Source organism: Cervus canadensis, chromosome 6 (assembly GCF_019320065.1).
Source record: "Cervus canadensis isolate Bull #8, Minnesota chromosome 6, ASM1932006v1, whole genome shotgun sequence".
In the NCBI taxonomy this organism is placed as follows: Eukaryota; Metazoa; Chordata; class Mammalia; order Artiodactyla; family Cervidae; genus Cervus; species Cervus canadensis.
Window position 1 is genome coordinate 31,273,374 of NC_057391.1, and position 12,674 is coordinate 31,286,047.

General features: G+C 43.0%; 1 protein-coding gene across 1 annotated transcript in view; it reads right to left on the bottom strand.

Annotated features, from left to right (window-relative positions):
* RASGRP1 (RAS guanyl releasing protein 1) overlaps nt 1-12,674 on the bottom strand; it is a 75,846-nt gene that overhangs the window by 57,479 nt on the left and 5,693 nt on the right. The gene's annotated exons all lie outside the window — the stretch shown is intronic.

Consider the following 12,674-nt stretch of genomic DNA (forward strand, 5'->3'; position numbering starts at 1 on the left):
TCCATCAGTGTGTCTAACAAAACCACAGACTGTGTTTAAATTTGATGAAATGTCCAGAGCCACTCATAAGTGTTTACATCTGCAGAATGACATCCATCCATACCCATGTTTGTATGTACACACTTTGATTTTAATTACTAACCAGCTCTGAATCTATCTGGATCTATATGCAGCCTGTATTCGCCCTTCCAACATTTACTGAGAATTTAGTTTTGACTTCAGCAGGCCATCAGTGCCTCACCCATATACTCTTAGGCCTTCCCATTGTAGTATATGCCCACCCAACTCCCAGCTGCCTGACGGCTTCCTTGGGAGACCCCTTCCATCCTCACCTGTGTGCCAGGCAGCTCAGACGTGGTGGAGAATTAAGATCCCCTAGAAGCAGTCCTTAAGCATGTAAGTACCCCAGTTCCCTTGCCTTAAGTAAGATAGCTCTGAAACCTCCTACTCCCAGAGTAACAACCCACTTTACAAAGCACCCTTCATAAACTACCTTCCCAGTTTTTTCCTAGAATCATCTTCTGAAGTAAACTATTTGTATTTAAACTCTTGTCTCAGGATCTGCTTCTGAGAAAACCAAGCTAAGACATTTAATTTTCACCCGAACAAAAATAACCTTTAAAAGCCTTCACCATTATTATCTGTTTTGCAGATGAGAAAACTGCAGTAAAATAAATTGCCTAAGGCCCACAATTGGTAAATAGAAGAGTTAGGAATGGATTCCAAAGACCACGATATGGTGTGGCTTCTTCCGTAATCTCTTCACTGCCTTCTTGGGATCAAGTTCTACCATGACCATGGCATTCCCGTGATTAAAGCTGTGTGTGTGTGTGTGTGTGTGTGTGTGTGTGTGTGTGTGTGTGTGTGTGTGTGTGTGTGTGTGTGTGTGTGTGTGTGTGTGTGTGTGTGTGTGTGTGTGTGTGTGTGTGTGTGTGTGTGTGTGTGTGTGTGTGTGTGTGTGTGTGTGTGTGAATCCTAGAATGTAACTTGTCCTGGGATGATGGTGAATGGAAATTTCAAAGTAACATAGTGTGTGAGTGTGTGAGTGTGTGTGTGTGTGTGTGTGTGTGTGTGTGTGGTGGGGTGTTGTGGGGTGGGGAGGAGAATAATACATTCTCTCAGTCACTTAACTCCAAGTCCTGCCTCTGACAGTAGGATTGAAGATTAAAGTTTGCAGTTCTGTTTTTGGTCTTTCTGGATAGAACAGGGAATGGGCTGAGTGTTGTGGGATGTCATGTGCAGGACGTGAATAAGTATTTCAGTGCTGTGTAGCCAAAGCAGTTGTTGTTTAGTCACTAAGTTGTGTCTGACTCTTTGGGACCCCGTGGACTGCAGCTCACCAGGCCCCTCTGTCCATGGGATTTCCCAGGCAATAATACTGGAGTGGGTTGCCATTTCCTTCTCCAGGGGATCTTTCCAACCCAGGGATAGAACCCATGTCTCCTATACTGGCAGGTGGATTATTTACACTGAGCCACCAGGGAAGCCTGTGTAACCAAAGTATCTTATTCTGGACTCTCCTCTTTTCCTTCTGTAAGACAGACAGAGCACTCTAATTCATCACCCAAGAAATGAGACTAGATTCCTTTGAATTTTCTGGAACTTAATCATCTGTTTTTCTTAGCTCTGAGAATACTTTTCTCTTTAAGATTTCAATATGGAAAATTATAGGCATACACCACAGTAGGCAAAAACAACGTAAGGGACCTCTATGGACCTACCCAGCTTCAACAATGATCAGTACATGGCCAATCCATCTATACCTCCATTCACTTCTCCCTCTCATGTTTTACAAAAGCAAACCCCAAACATGGTACATCATTAGTAACTATTTCAGTATGTATTTTAAAAAAGAACTTCTAAGGGAAAAAAAAAAAACAATGCATCATTAATCTGCCTAAAATAAAATCAATAGTAATTACTTAATATCATCAAATATCCAGTCACTAGCATATAAATTTCCAAGTACATATAATTATAAAATAATTATGAATATATGTGTGTATATATTTAGAAAAATGGTTCACAGATTATGACTGGTTGACATATCCTTAAATCTCTTTTAATCCAGAGAATCCTCCTCTGTCTTTCTTACAAGTTTCAGGGTACACTTTCTCAGTTAACTGAAGCTAAGTCTATCTCAGGCAGACTTGGTGCTTGCTGGCCAGGTAACAGGACTCTGAGCCATGGAGACAGAGAGGCTGGCCGAGTCATGGGCACAGTAATTGCAGGGAGTGGGTCCTTCCAGGTTTATTTAAAGGAGTACCAGTCAGGTGAACTCCAGTTACCAAGCGCTTTGGCTCATTCTTGGCAATAACAGAGGACAAAGTCTAGCAGCCAGGAGTGTGGGAACTACAGCTGTCTTCTGGGAAGTAACGATCAGAAGCCAGAGTGACTCACTGTGGCCTGAAAACACCTGGGAGTAGGGGTCAATGAGGAACCCACCAAAGCAGATTTGGATGGAGTAAATCTGGAGCCCAGGATGCTAGTGAGCTCGGGAGAAAGAGGGGAAGGAAGCATGTAAACATCCCTGTGCATCTGGCACTAAATAAGTGAATTCAGAATTAACCAAAATAATTAACTGCTCATCAGATTTAAGGATGCTCTGCAGGCTGTAACTACACTCTAACAAGATAGACTCATAAATCATAATGCTGGGACCTTTCCTGGCTTCTTAAGTGGCCCCCCACTTAAAATGGGGTTGTTTACAAGATTACAAAAACAAGTCCTGGAGGACAGAGGTTAAGAGACATCAATACAGGGAAGCCAGACACAGTGACCTTTGCTCCTTCATCCAAGAAATTCCCAAATGACTTCACCCCTGGCTGCCTTACTGCTCCGGTTATCCCACTCTCACCTCCGCTCTAGAACTGCCCATCTCTGCTTCCTCTTCCCCCTGAAGAACAGTGCCTCTGGTCCCTACTCTCTTTGTTCATGTCTATTAACCACTGTTGTCTCTACAATGGAAGCTCCATCCTGGCAGCATCTTCTGCCTGAAGACTTTGGTAAGAACCTCAGCAGTTTCCCTAGGGCCCTGGACCACTCTCTGGAAAAACCAAAGCAGACAACATGGCCTACCCCACACCACTGCCAGCCATCTCTTCTACTCTGCAGAAGATTCACAGATGTACCAAACTGTAGCATCTTTGACTTCCTACTAGGTATCTTTCCCAGTTGTTATTTCTTAAGAGTCAGAAAGTTAACAAGGCCCTAAGATTTTTCCCAGTTTCTGAAAGGAAAGCTTCCCTTCAGCAAAACCAGTCTGACTTTTCCTATTCATTAGGGAAAAAAAGCTCACCTCAAGACTTTTAAGTTAATGGGAGCATTTGTTTCCTTCATTTTTAACTATAATCAGTCATAGTTATCATAACTTAATTAGCATTTAGCATTGAAAAGAAATGAGTAACTACTCTTCTTTTCTTGTAATGTCTTCAATTCCTCATTAGAATCATTTTAGTTGCCAAGCAACCTTCACTTTTATGTCTCATACATGAAGAGATTATGCCAGAATTATTTTTTAAAATCAATTTTAGGATGGAGTAGCAACTCTGTATGCTAGTACACCTCTTTATAAATATTTAAGATCATAATTGTTTACAATGTGAATTACGAAAAGCAAAGAGTTAATTATAGTCAACCTACCAGAAAAAGTTAATATGATTGCAGAACATAAATATGCATAGAATATAATCTAGGAAGACACACCCAACTGTGTCAATGGTATTTTTCTTGCTTATGGTGGTAGAATGGATGCATGCAATCTTCTTCTTTTTGCAAGTCTGTATTTTATAAGCTTTCTATGGTGAAAATAATTTAAAAAGCTATTAAAATTTTAAAAGTAAGGCATGAGAACTTAGTTACAATTAGATCTTTGTAAATACAAGAAAATGGATGTTAGCTAAACTTACTGTGGTAATCAATTCACAGTATATATCGATCAAACCATTATGCTATACCCCTTAACCTTACACAGTGATGTATGTCTATTTCTCAAAAAAACTAGAAAAATGTAAGTATGTGAGTTGAGTTAGTCAGATCTTTGTAAATACAAGAACTTATAAAGTGGCAAATTTTATGTTATGTATACTTTACCACAATAAAAAAGCCTATGCAAGTACAACATAGATTTGGTCTAATTAATAATTTAGGGAAAAATGGATTTAAATTTGGTTGGCCTTCTAATTCCTCACCCCAAGGATACTGACTCTTCTAATAATCAAAAGTATACAAGTTCCCAAAGGACTTTCAAGTTCACATTCAACATCATAATTGAAACCTGATTATGGCATTTTCAGTCTCAGAAATCATTTCAGGAATATGGCAATAGGGGAAACTGAGGCTCTGAGTTACAAAATGGCAAGTCTAAGTGCTCTGGATTTAAGCCAATGACAACCTCAAACACAAAACTGAAAGTTTCTTTCTTTTTCATTGAACACCACCGACAAACTTATACCAAACATCCACAATAGTGGAATATGAAATTACATCATAAAAAGTGAAGTGAAGTCACTCAGTAGTGCCCAACTCTTTGCCACCCCATGGACTGTAGCCTACCACGCTCCTCCATCCATGGGATTCTCCAGGCAAGAGTACTGGAATGGGTTGCCATTTCCTTCTCCAGGGGATCTTCCTGACCCAGGGATCGAACCTGGGTCTCCCACATTGCAGGCAGACACTTAACCCTCTGACCCACCAGAAAGCCCTCATCATACAATGGATTTAATAAAACTTAGATTAAAATGACAATGGGGGGACTTCCCTGGTGGTCCAGTGGTTAGGAATCTGCTTGCAATGCAGGGGACTGGGTTTCAACCCCTGTAGGGGGACTAAGATCCCACATGATGCGGAGCAACTAAGCCCGTAAGTCACAATTACTGCACCCTTGTGCTACATCTAGAGAGAGCGCGCGCCGCAACAGAAGGAAGATCCCGCATGCTGCAACTAGGGTCAGAGCAGCCAAATAAATGCACAAATAACAAAAATGACAATGGAATAGTCACCAAATCTTTAGAACAGGGATTTTTTTTTTCAAGTTTAGAGTTAATACAGGAAAAGATAACAGATAAAAGGAAACATTGACAATTTAACTACATAAAAATGTAAAATTTCACTTCATTAATATCTCAAAACCAACATAAAAATGGAAAGGAGTGAGGAAAAAAGTGTCAGTAACAAATACCAATCAAACAGTTAGCAGGCTTAAAAAAATAAATAATAAAAAGCTTTTGCAAACCTCTAATAAGAAAAACATTAAACAAATGATAAATAGGCAAAGGATATAAACAGTTCACAAAATTAGAAATATACCAAGCAATAAACTTATGAAAATATATTCAACAAAAGCTTGATTTTATGTATCAATAGTACCTGTTACCACATGGAGAGATACAAAGGCAAATGATTAAACAGATGGAATCAGAAACAAAGAGTGACAGCATATAATATATAAACACATGAAGAACAGAGTCACAAAATTGAGGTTTAGTTGACCAGAAATAGGGGAAAATTTAATCATGGAGAATTTTTAGAGGAAGTAAATTAAGAGAACAAAACACAGAGTGATAACTTTGACTCCGGAATGCAAATGTCTCAGTATTAAAGTTTCACTGTGACATCTTTTTAATGTTATATAGGTTTCAAAGTATACAGCACTATGATCCAGTGTTTGTATACACTACACAGTGACCACCCCCAAAAGTCTATTTACCACCTGTTACCATACATCTGACCCCTTGCATCTCTTTCCTCCAACCCCCACGCCCCTTCCTCTCTCGTGACCACAGAACTGTCACTTCTTTAAGAAAATTTCTCAACTTCACTGATATATAACTCTTTATCTCTAAGGTATATTGTTCCTTTTCTTTGCAGAACACATGGAGAGTTGTTTTATAAGATATTTAGATGAAAGAAAGAAGTAAAACAAAGGCAAATAATATTTCTCTTAACCAGGTAACACAAAGTAAGATTTCCAGTTTTCAGCTTCCTACCTTGGCCCTTTGCCATGTAAGCCTCCTCTGTAGCTGGGGGAAAGTGCTAGTAAATGTTTAACAATGTCTTCTTCAGGGGTGGGTTGAGAAGAAGCCCTGATTAGTAGCGATGGCCCATTTCCTCGGTGTAAATACTCCCAAAGCAGGCAACATCAAGCTCCTGACAGGACTTCATGACCATGGAGCTGGGAAGAGACGCAGGTGTGTCTACCCACTATATGTATGAATACATGGATGACATGTATGTGCTATACATGAACATCATACTGCTACAAAGCACCCATGGGCTTCCCTGATGGCTCAGACAGTCAAGAATCTGCCTGCAATGCAAGAGACCTGGGTTTGATCCCTGGATTGGAAAGATCCCCTGGAGAAGGGAACGGCTACCCACTCCAGCATTCCTGCTTGGTGGACTCCACGAACTGAGGAACCTGGTGGGCTACAGTCCGCAGGTCGCAGAGACTCAGACAGTACTGGGTGGCTGAGCAGAGCACACCGCATTCGTACCATGCAGACACAACAAACATCATCTCAAGATAACGGATGACAGCGAAATGGGATGACATATTAGGAAATGATGAGTTTTGAGGGCTTATTTTTAATATAATTGTAAGTTTACATAATTTAATTTTTATTGATGGTTGTGTTGAGCAACTGGCCAGCCAAACTCCTGAAGATGTAACAACCTGCTCTCACAGAGTAAGGCTTTCAAGATTGTGACAGCATCCAATCGAGCGTGGTGCCCTGCGTATCTGCAGAGGCCGTGTGAAGCTCACCGGCTTCCACTCTCACTCTTTCCCCGCTGTCTTCCTCATAACACTTTAGGACAACACGACCCGCTGGCAGCTCAAACTATCTGCAGACCAAGGCACCAAGCCCAGCAGCCGTCACCGCTCCAGGAGGAAACAGGCGGGCCCTACCCTCAGGAGCTGGGCCAGGGCTGAGGCCTGCACTTCAGATGGCCTTCCCTGGTGGTCTCACCGCCCATCACTGCTGGTTCAGCCAACAACTGAACAGAACAAATTGCTTTTTTTTTTTTTTTTTGGCCATATTGTGTGGCATGTAGAATCTTAGTTCCCTGACCCTGGATCCAAACCCGAGCCCCCTGCATTGGAAGCTCAGTCTAAACCACTGGACCATCAGAGAAGTCCCCTGAACACACTGCTTTTGCTTTCACACTACTTCCTAACGTGTTTCCATCATGAACTTAATAACCTTCATGTCAACACAGGGCCTTAAGAAACCTGCTGGAAAAGCAGCACTTTTGAAGCAGTGCTCAGAGGCGGCACTGCGCCAGTTCCCCCAGCTAAGCCACTACTTATGAATCTTGACCTGCGGGGAGCAGGCACACTCTCAGAAGCCAGGCCCTCCGGCACCGCAGGAACTGGGCTGAGCGTGGCTTAAAGGTGGAAATGCAGGTTGGGAATGCTGCCTTTGCGGGCCAGGAGCCAAACTATAGTAATGACAGACACCCACTTTCTGTTTATTCCATGGCCAAAAGACTGACAGGCGGGAGTTTTCAAGAGTTCCTACAGCTGAGAAGGGATAGAAATGCATGTAAATCTGACAGAAGTGGGCACAGTGTTACAAACCTGCTCAGGGGCAGGGGTCTTTCTCTTGCTAGATCTGGACTGACTGCTTCAGACATGCCCAGGAGGCTGGCTTCAACTCACGACTGTCTGGTTCACAGAGCTGAAAAGCTGTTTGCTCTATCGTTTTTCAGAGGATTTGTATTCTTCAGGCTTTCCATGTTTCCTTAGAAAGCCTGAGAAAATGCTCGGATATGCCCAAGAAGCAGGTATGTGTGCTGTAGGATGGTATTTCTCAAAATCAGTGTGTGGGTCACCTCCATCAAAGCCACAGTGACTGTAGGCTTAACGAAAAATCCTGGAGTTGACCCCCAGGAATCTGAATGCTGAACACACCCCACAACAATGACTGTTCCTGTTACAGTTGGAGAACCTCCGGTAGAGTGGAGAGAACAGGGACCTGAGACCAGAGTCCAGACCTCAGCAGCTCTCCCACTCATGAGGGAGGCCACTCTCCACAGGTTAAAAACGTTCCTGAGCTTCAAATGCCCATTAACTAAAAAAGCAAAAATAATATCCACCTCACAGGGGTGTTGTGAACATGGATGAGACCAGTTCAGGTAAAGGTCCAGCGCCCTACTGAACAGGCAGTAAATAAGTGTCCAACCACCGTCAGTCTCCTGTCTACCTGTCTCTCTTTTTCTCTCAGTAACCTCACTTCTCCGGCTGGAGTTACTGAACTAAAATGCTCAGCCTTCCCGAACACTGTCAACCTTACGCATGTACACTGTGAGGAGCGCCTCTGTTCTCTGTTGCAGATGGAGGTCTGCTGTAAACACCATCGCCCAACAGAGCACAGATGTGAGTGGAGTCCCATCTCCTCCCTTCTCAGGCCTGGCAGCCACTGTGTCTCACACCCCGGAGAGGGCAGACATGCCAGCCTGGCAAAACGCAGCAAAGAGGCCCCTTGGAGCACACAGCATCCCCATCACACCATACGAGTTCACTCCAGGGGACTAAGAACGGTCATACCTGGGAGCTGCTCTAATGCCCAGAAGCTTCAGGACGTGGGTGCCTTAAGGACCACCCTCTACAGTGAAATCTTGTAGCTGTGACTCCCAGAGATGGGACTTCCACCGAGGAGGTTACTGGTACCGCTGTGGTCTTCACAAAGGGCTTGTGCTCATGACGGCCAGCCTTCCCGACCCTACACTTGGTTTTGTTCCTTGGAGTTGCTGGTTCTTGGGCCCGAGTGCCCTTCAATGTCACGGCCCTTGGCTTCTGGCCTTGTGCCTCTGTTGCCTCTGGACGCCTGGCTTTGGTGCAGACTAAAGCGGCAGAGTGCTAAGGAACCCTGAATCTTGCCTCTGCCATGGAGGGAACCGGAGTCCCAAGTGTGTGTGTGCTTTTTTGGTTCTAACTTTAAAAATCGATGCAGTGTTTTATCTTTAACTAGCTGAGGTCATACAATGCTTTTAACAACCAATGTCTATGCAGTGCTTTTAACAACCAGCTGCAGGAAACATACCTGTTAGTGGGATGGGAAATAAACCTGCTAGTCCTGGGGTTTTCTTCTTTGGGAGACACGATGCATACACTAATTTTAATTAACTCAGAATTTGTTTGAGAGAGAGTTTCAGGCAGATGCCTGGTATATAGATAGGGCTCAATAAAGATTTCCTACAGTGAATGGAATTTAATTTCTAATCCGGGGGACACCAAGCCTGCAGATTGTGGGCACAGAGAACAGACGTGTTCTGTGTGGCCTGAAGGGCTCCCCTGAGTGAGGGGAGGCCTGCCCTAGGAGAAGAACCCCAAGCATGGCCTGGCTGAGATTGCAAGAGGCTTCTGGGAGGGGAGACATGAAGGAGGTTGTTTTAATTCTCATAGGTTTTACTTATTTTCTTGTTTGTCCATGGAGATAGTAATACCAGACCTATTTCACAGTTGTTTTTAGTTTAAAAGAAAATCAGTACATATAGCCTTCACACACACACACACAAGATAAATAAGATACTACTGTGTTTCCTTTCTCATTGACATGTAAGACAAAGACACTGAGGTTTTTCCCATGCCCCATCTGGGAGCAGGAGGACTGTTTGCTGAGGGTCCCTTACTGGGACGTGCCTGCAGTTTTCTTTCTGATGCTGTCACAGTTGTCTTACGTTCAGAGGGGGGCAGAATTGGGATATCTGAAACCTTCCATTTGACTCTCAAAGCTGGCAGCCCTCTTACAAAGTGAAAACATTATAAAGAGCTCAGATGATCTCATAGGTCTTTCCTACCTCTGAAACAGATGGTGTGATTCACATACATTTGCCATAAATGTACCAGGTTGTGATGATTTGCCTCATTATGCTCAGTGGAAGAGCAATAATACGATACCAGCAATAATACGGTGAGGATGTAAAAGCATGACCTCTGCTTAAAACAGAAGGTGGGAGTGGGCTCTTTCATGGTGAAAGCAACACACGATGACTCAAGGCTCTGAATTTCTAATCACAGATCTGTAACCTTGTGTGTGACACTGGGAGGCTTACCAGTACCTTCAAGAGTACCCTTAATTTGCACATGCTGGTCATTCACCCTTAAAAGCCTTGTAGTAAGTCCTTCCTCTGAGAACAGTGTGGGAGGTAATTAATGGTTAATAATACTAAAGGGGGAGCCATGTGTATAGACTACCAAATGCCCAGGATGCCTTAGAGTCTAGTAGCTGGAGCTGCTAGAAGAATGTAAATCCCACATTGCTTTTACCCTTTGAGTCAACCGTCCACCCAGGCTGGCACCACTGAACAGACTTTCTGCAAAGAAGGAAATGTTTTCTATTTACTCTGTCCAGCAGCAGGTACCACTCGTGACTCTTGAGCATTTGAAATATGGCTGCTGAGGCTTAGGAACTGAATTTTACATTTGATTTAATTTTAATTAAAATGTCTACATAAATAGTCACATGTGGGTAGCGGCTACCATATTGGACAGCAAAGCTATAGCCAATTCAAAGCATCTACACCAAGGTGAGGTTGAGAAAGTAGTAAAAAATACATTAATAAGTTAACTAATCAGTCTTTATGTTCAAAAGAGGTTTTTTCCCCTCCATCTTCTTTGCCAAGTTGGTGGGAGGAGTGGCTAAACCTGAGTCTAAAGGGAGAGATTACCAAAAAAAAGGAAAACTTTTCCCACATTTCAACAGTGCTATTTCCCTTTTCATGGGTATTCAAATGAGAAGACTTCTAAACTCACAAAGAAAAACTAAGCCAGACTGTTTTATTCTAAAGCAAAACTCTTCTATACTAATCAGAGAAAATAACCAGTAAGATGTCTCAAAAAAATTAAAAAGAAAAAAAAATTAACCTCGCTCATTACTATTCTCTGATCACCTCCGAGGAGACCTACAAAGGCAGAAGTGACACGGCTGGCTGCCTGTCACCGTCCTGCTTGAATCCCCAGCCCCACCCCCCTCCAGCTCCACACCCCTCCTCCACTGGACAACTCAACTGATAACCTGAGTCAAAATCACAGATGAAAGTGCTGGTTCCCATTCCCTCCAGACATGCCTCTTTCATGTAAATTCTGTGGCAGGAAGCCCTTCAGGACATCACCTGCACAGCCTTGCCTTGAGAAGGCACCCTCCTGCCTCCCGCAGCATTCTCACAGTCCTGCTCAGAGATTTGAACAGAGAGTGGGTGCTCTCCCCAATATGCGTTCTCAACCCCAGAGTGAACTTACTCCAAGTCTTCTTGGTTTAAGGAATTTATTCTTCTTGCATGCTTTAGCTTATCACCGCCCTGTCTTTTGCATATCCTCCCCCCGCCAAACAGTGCATTTCTCAGGAATTATAAGCTTGAATAATGGAAGAGGGGTTCGGTCACTGTAATTCTCCTCATGCAACAGCCAGTCAGGTGCAATTAGGGGCTTAATTAGGGACTATCTATGCTTCATGATAATGGTTAAAAGACCATGAGACTCAATGGGATTTTTATACCTTTGGGATTTAAAGGTACTTTTCGGTTCAATATAATCCAGGAAACAAAGTATCTTTAGCCCTCTTATGATTCATTCATTGAGGGGAGTGGGTTAGGCTTGCTTATTCTGCAGGGCTTCAGAATCCCTCCTGTATTTTTCAGGTTGACGGCTGGACGACTTGAAGGTTAGAAAAACAGCCCTGAACCCAGAGGGCAACTGGATGACTGGCACAGGAAGAAGAAAGACTGCAGGATTGCTGGGTCCTATTTCCTCAACAGTGAAATGGAAAGAGGATAAAAATGCTTATTCATGAAATAGTCACAGTGCCCTGCCAAAGACGGGTAAATAAGACGACCGTAACTGTGTGAGAAGCTTTGCAGCTTATGAGCTGAGAACCAGGTGAAAGTCAAGTGCCTGACGAACAATGGCTCATCACCACCAAGCTTCCCTCCATCCCCCTGGCTTCTAGTTTATCTCCTTGTACGGTTATTTTCCAAAGAGGTTAAGTAGAAAATCATTTATTTTGCTCCTGAATTCATCCTTAGCTGAAATACTAAACTGTAAATAAATAACAATTCAATTAAAATTTAATGCTGAATTAGTAAAAAAAAAAACAAACAAAAAATATGCTCCTTCTTTTCCAAGTTGAAAAATCTAAAACAAAAAAGCAGTGATTCTCAAAGTGAGGTTCTTGGATCAACTGCAGCAGCATCACCTGGGAGACTGATAGAACAGTAAGTTCTCGGGCCCCACCTTGGACCTTTGAGAACAGCCAGTCTGGGGGTGGGGCCCAGCAATCTGTGTTACCACAAAAACCGCCACATGATTTTGCAGGAACATTTGAGAACCGCTGCTTTAAATCAATGTTGGAATCATGGAAACTGTTCAATGTTTTGTTAAATCCAATTAAAGGAGGATCCCTAAAATGTCCAGCTTTCCTAAGTCTACAAATAAGGTCTGACTGAGCACTACGTAGATCCAGTGAAAGTCACTGAGTCGTGTCTGACTCTGTGACCCCATGGACTATATAGTCCATAGAATTCTCCAGGCCAGAATACTGGAGTGGGTAGCCTTTCCCTCCTCTAGGGGATCTTCCTAATCCAGGGATTGAACCCAGCTGTCCCGCATTGCAGGTGGATTCTTTACCAGCTGAGCCACAAGGGAACACAGATCCAGCCAATGAATAAATCCCTCA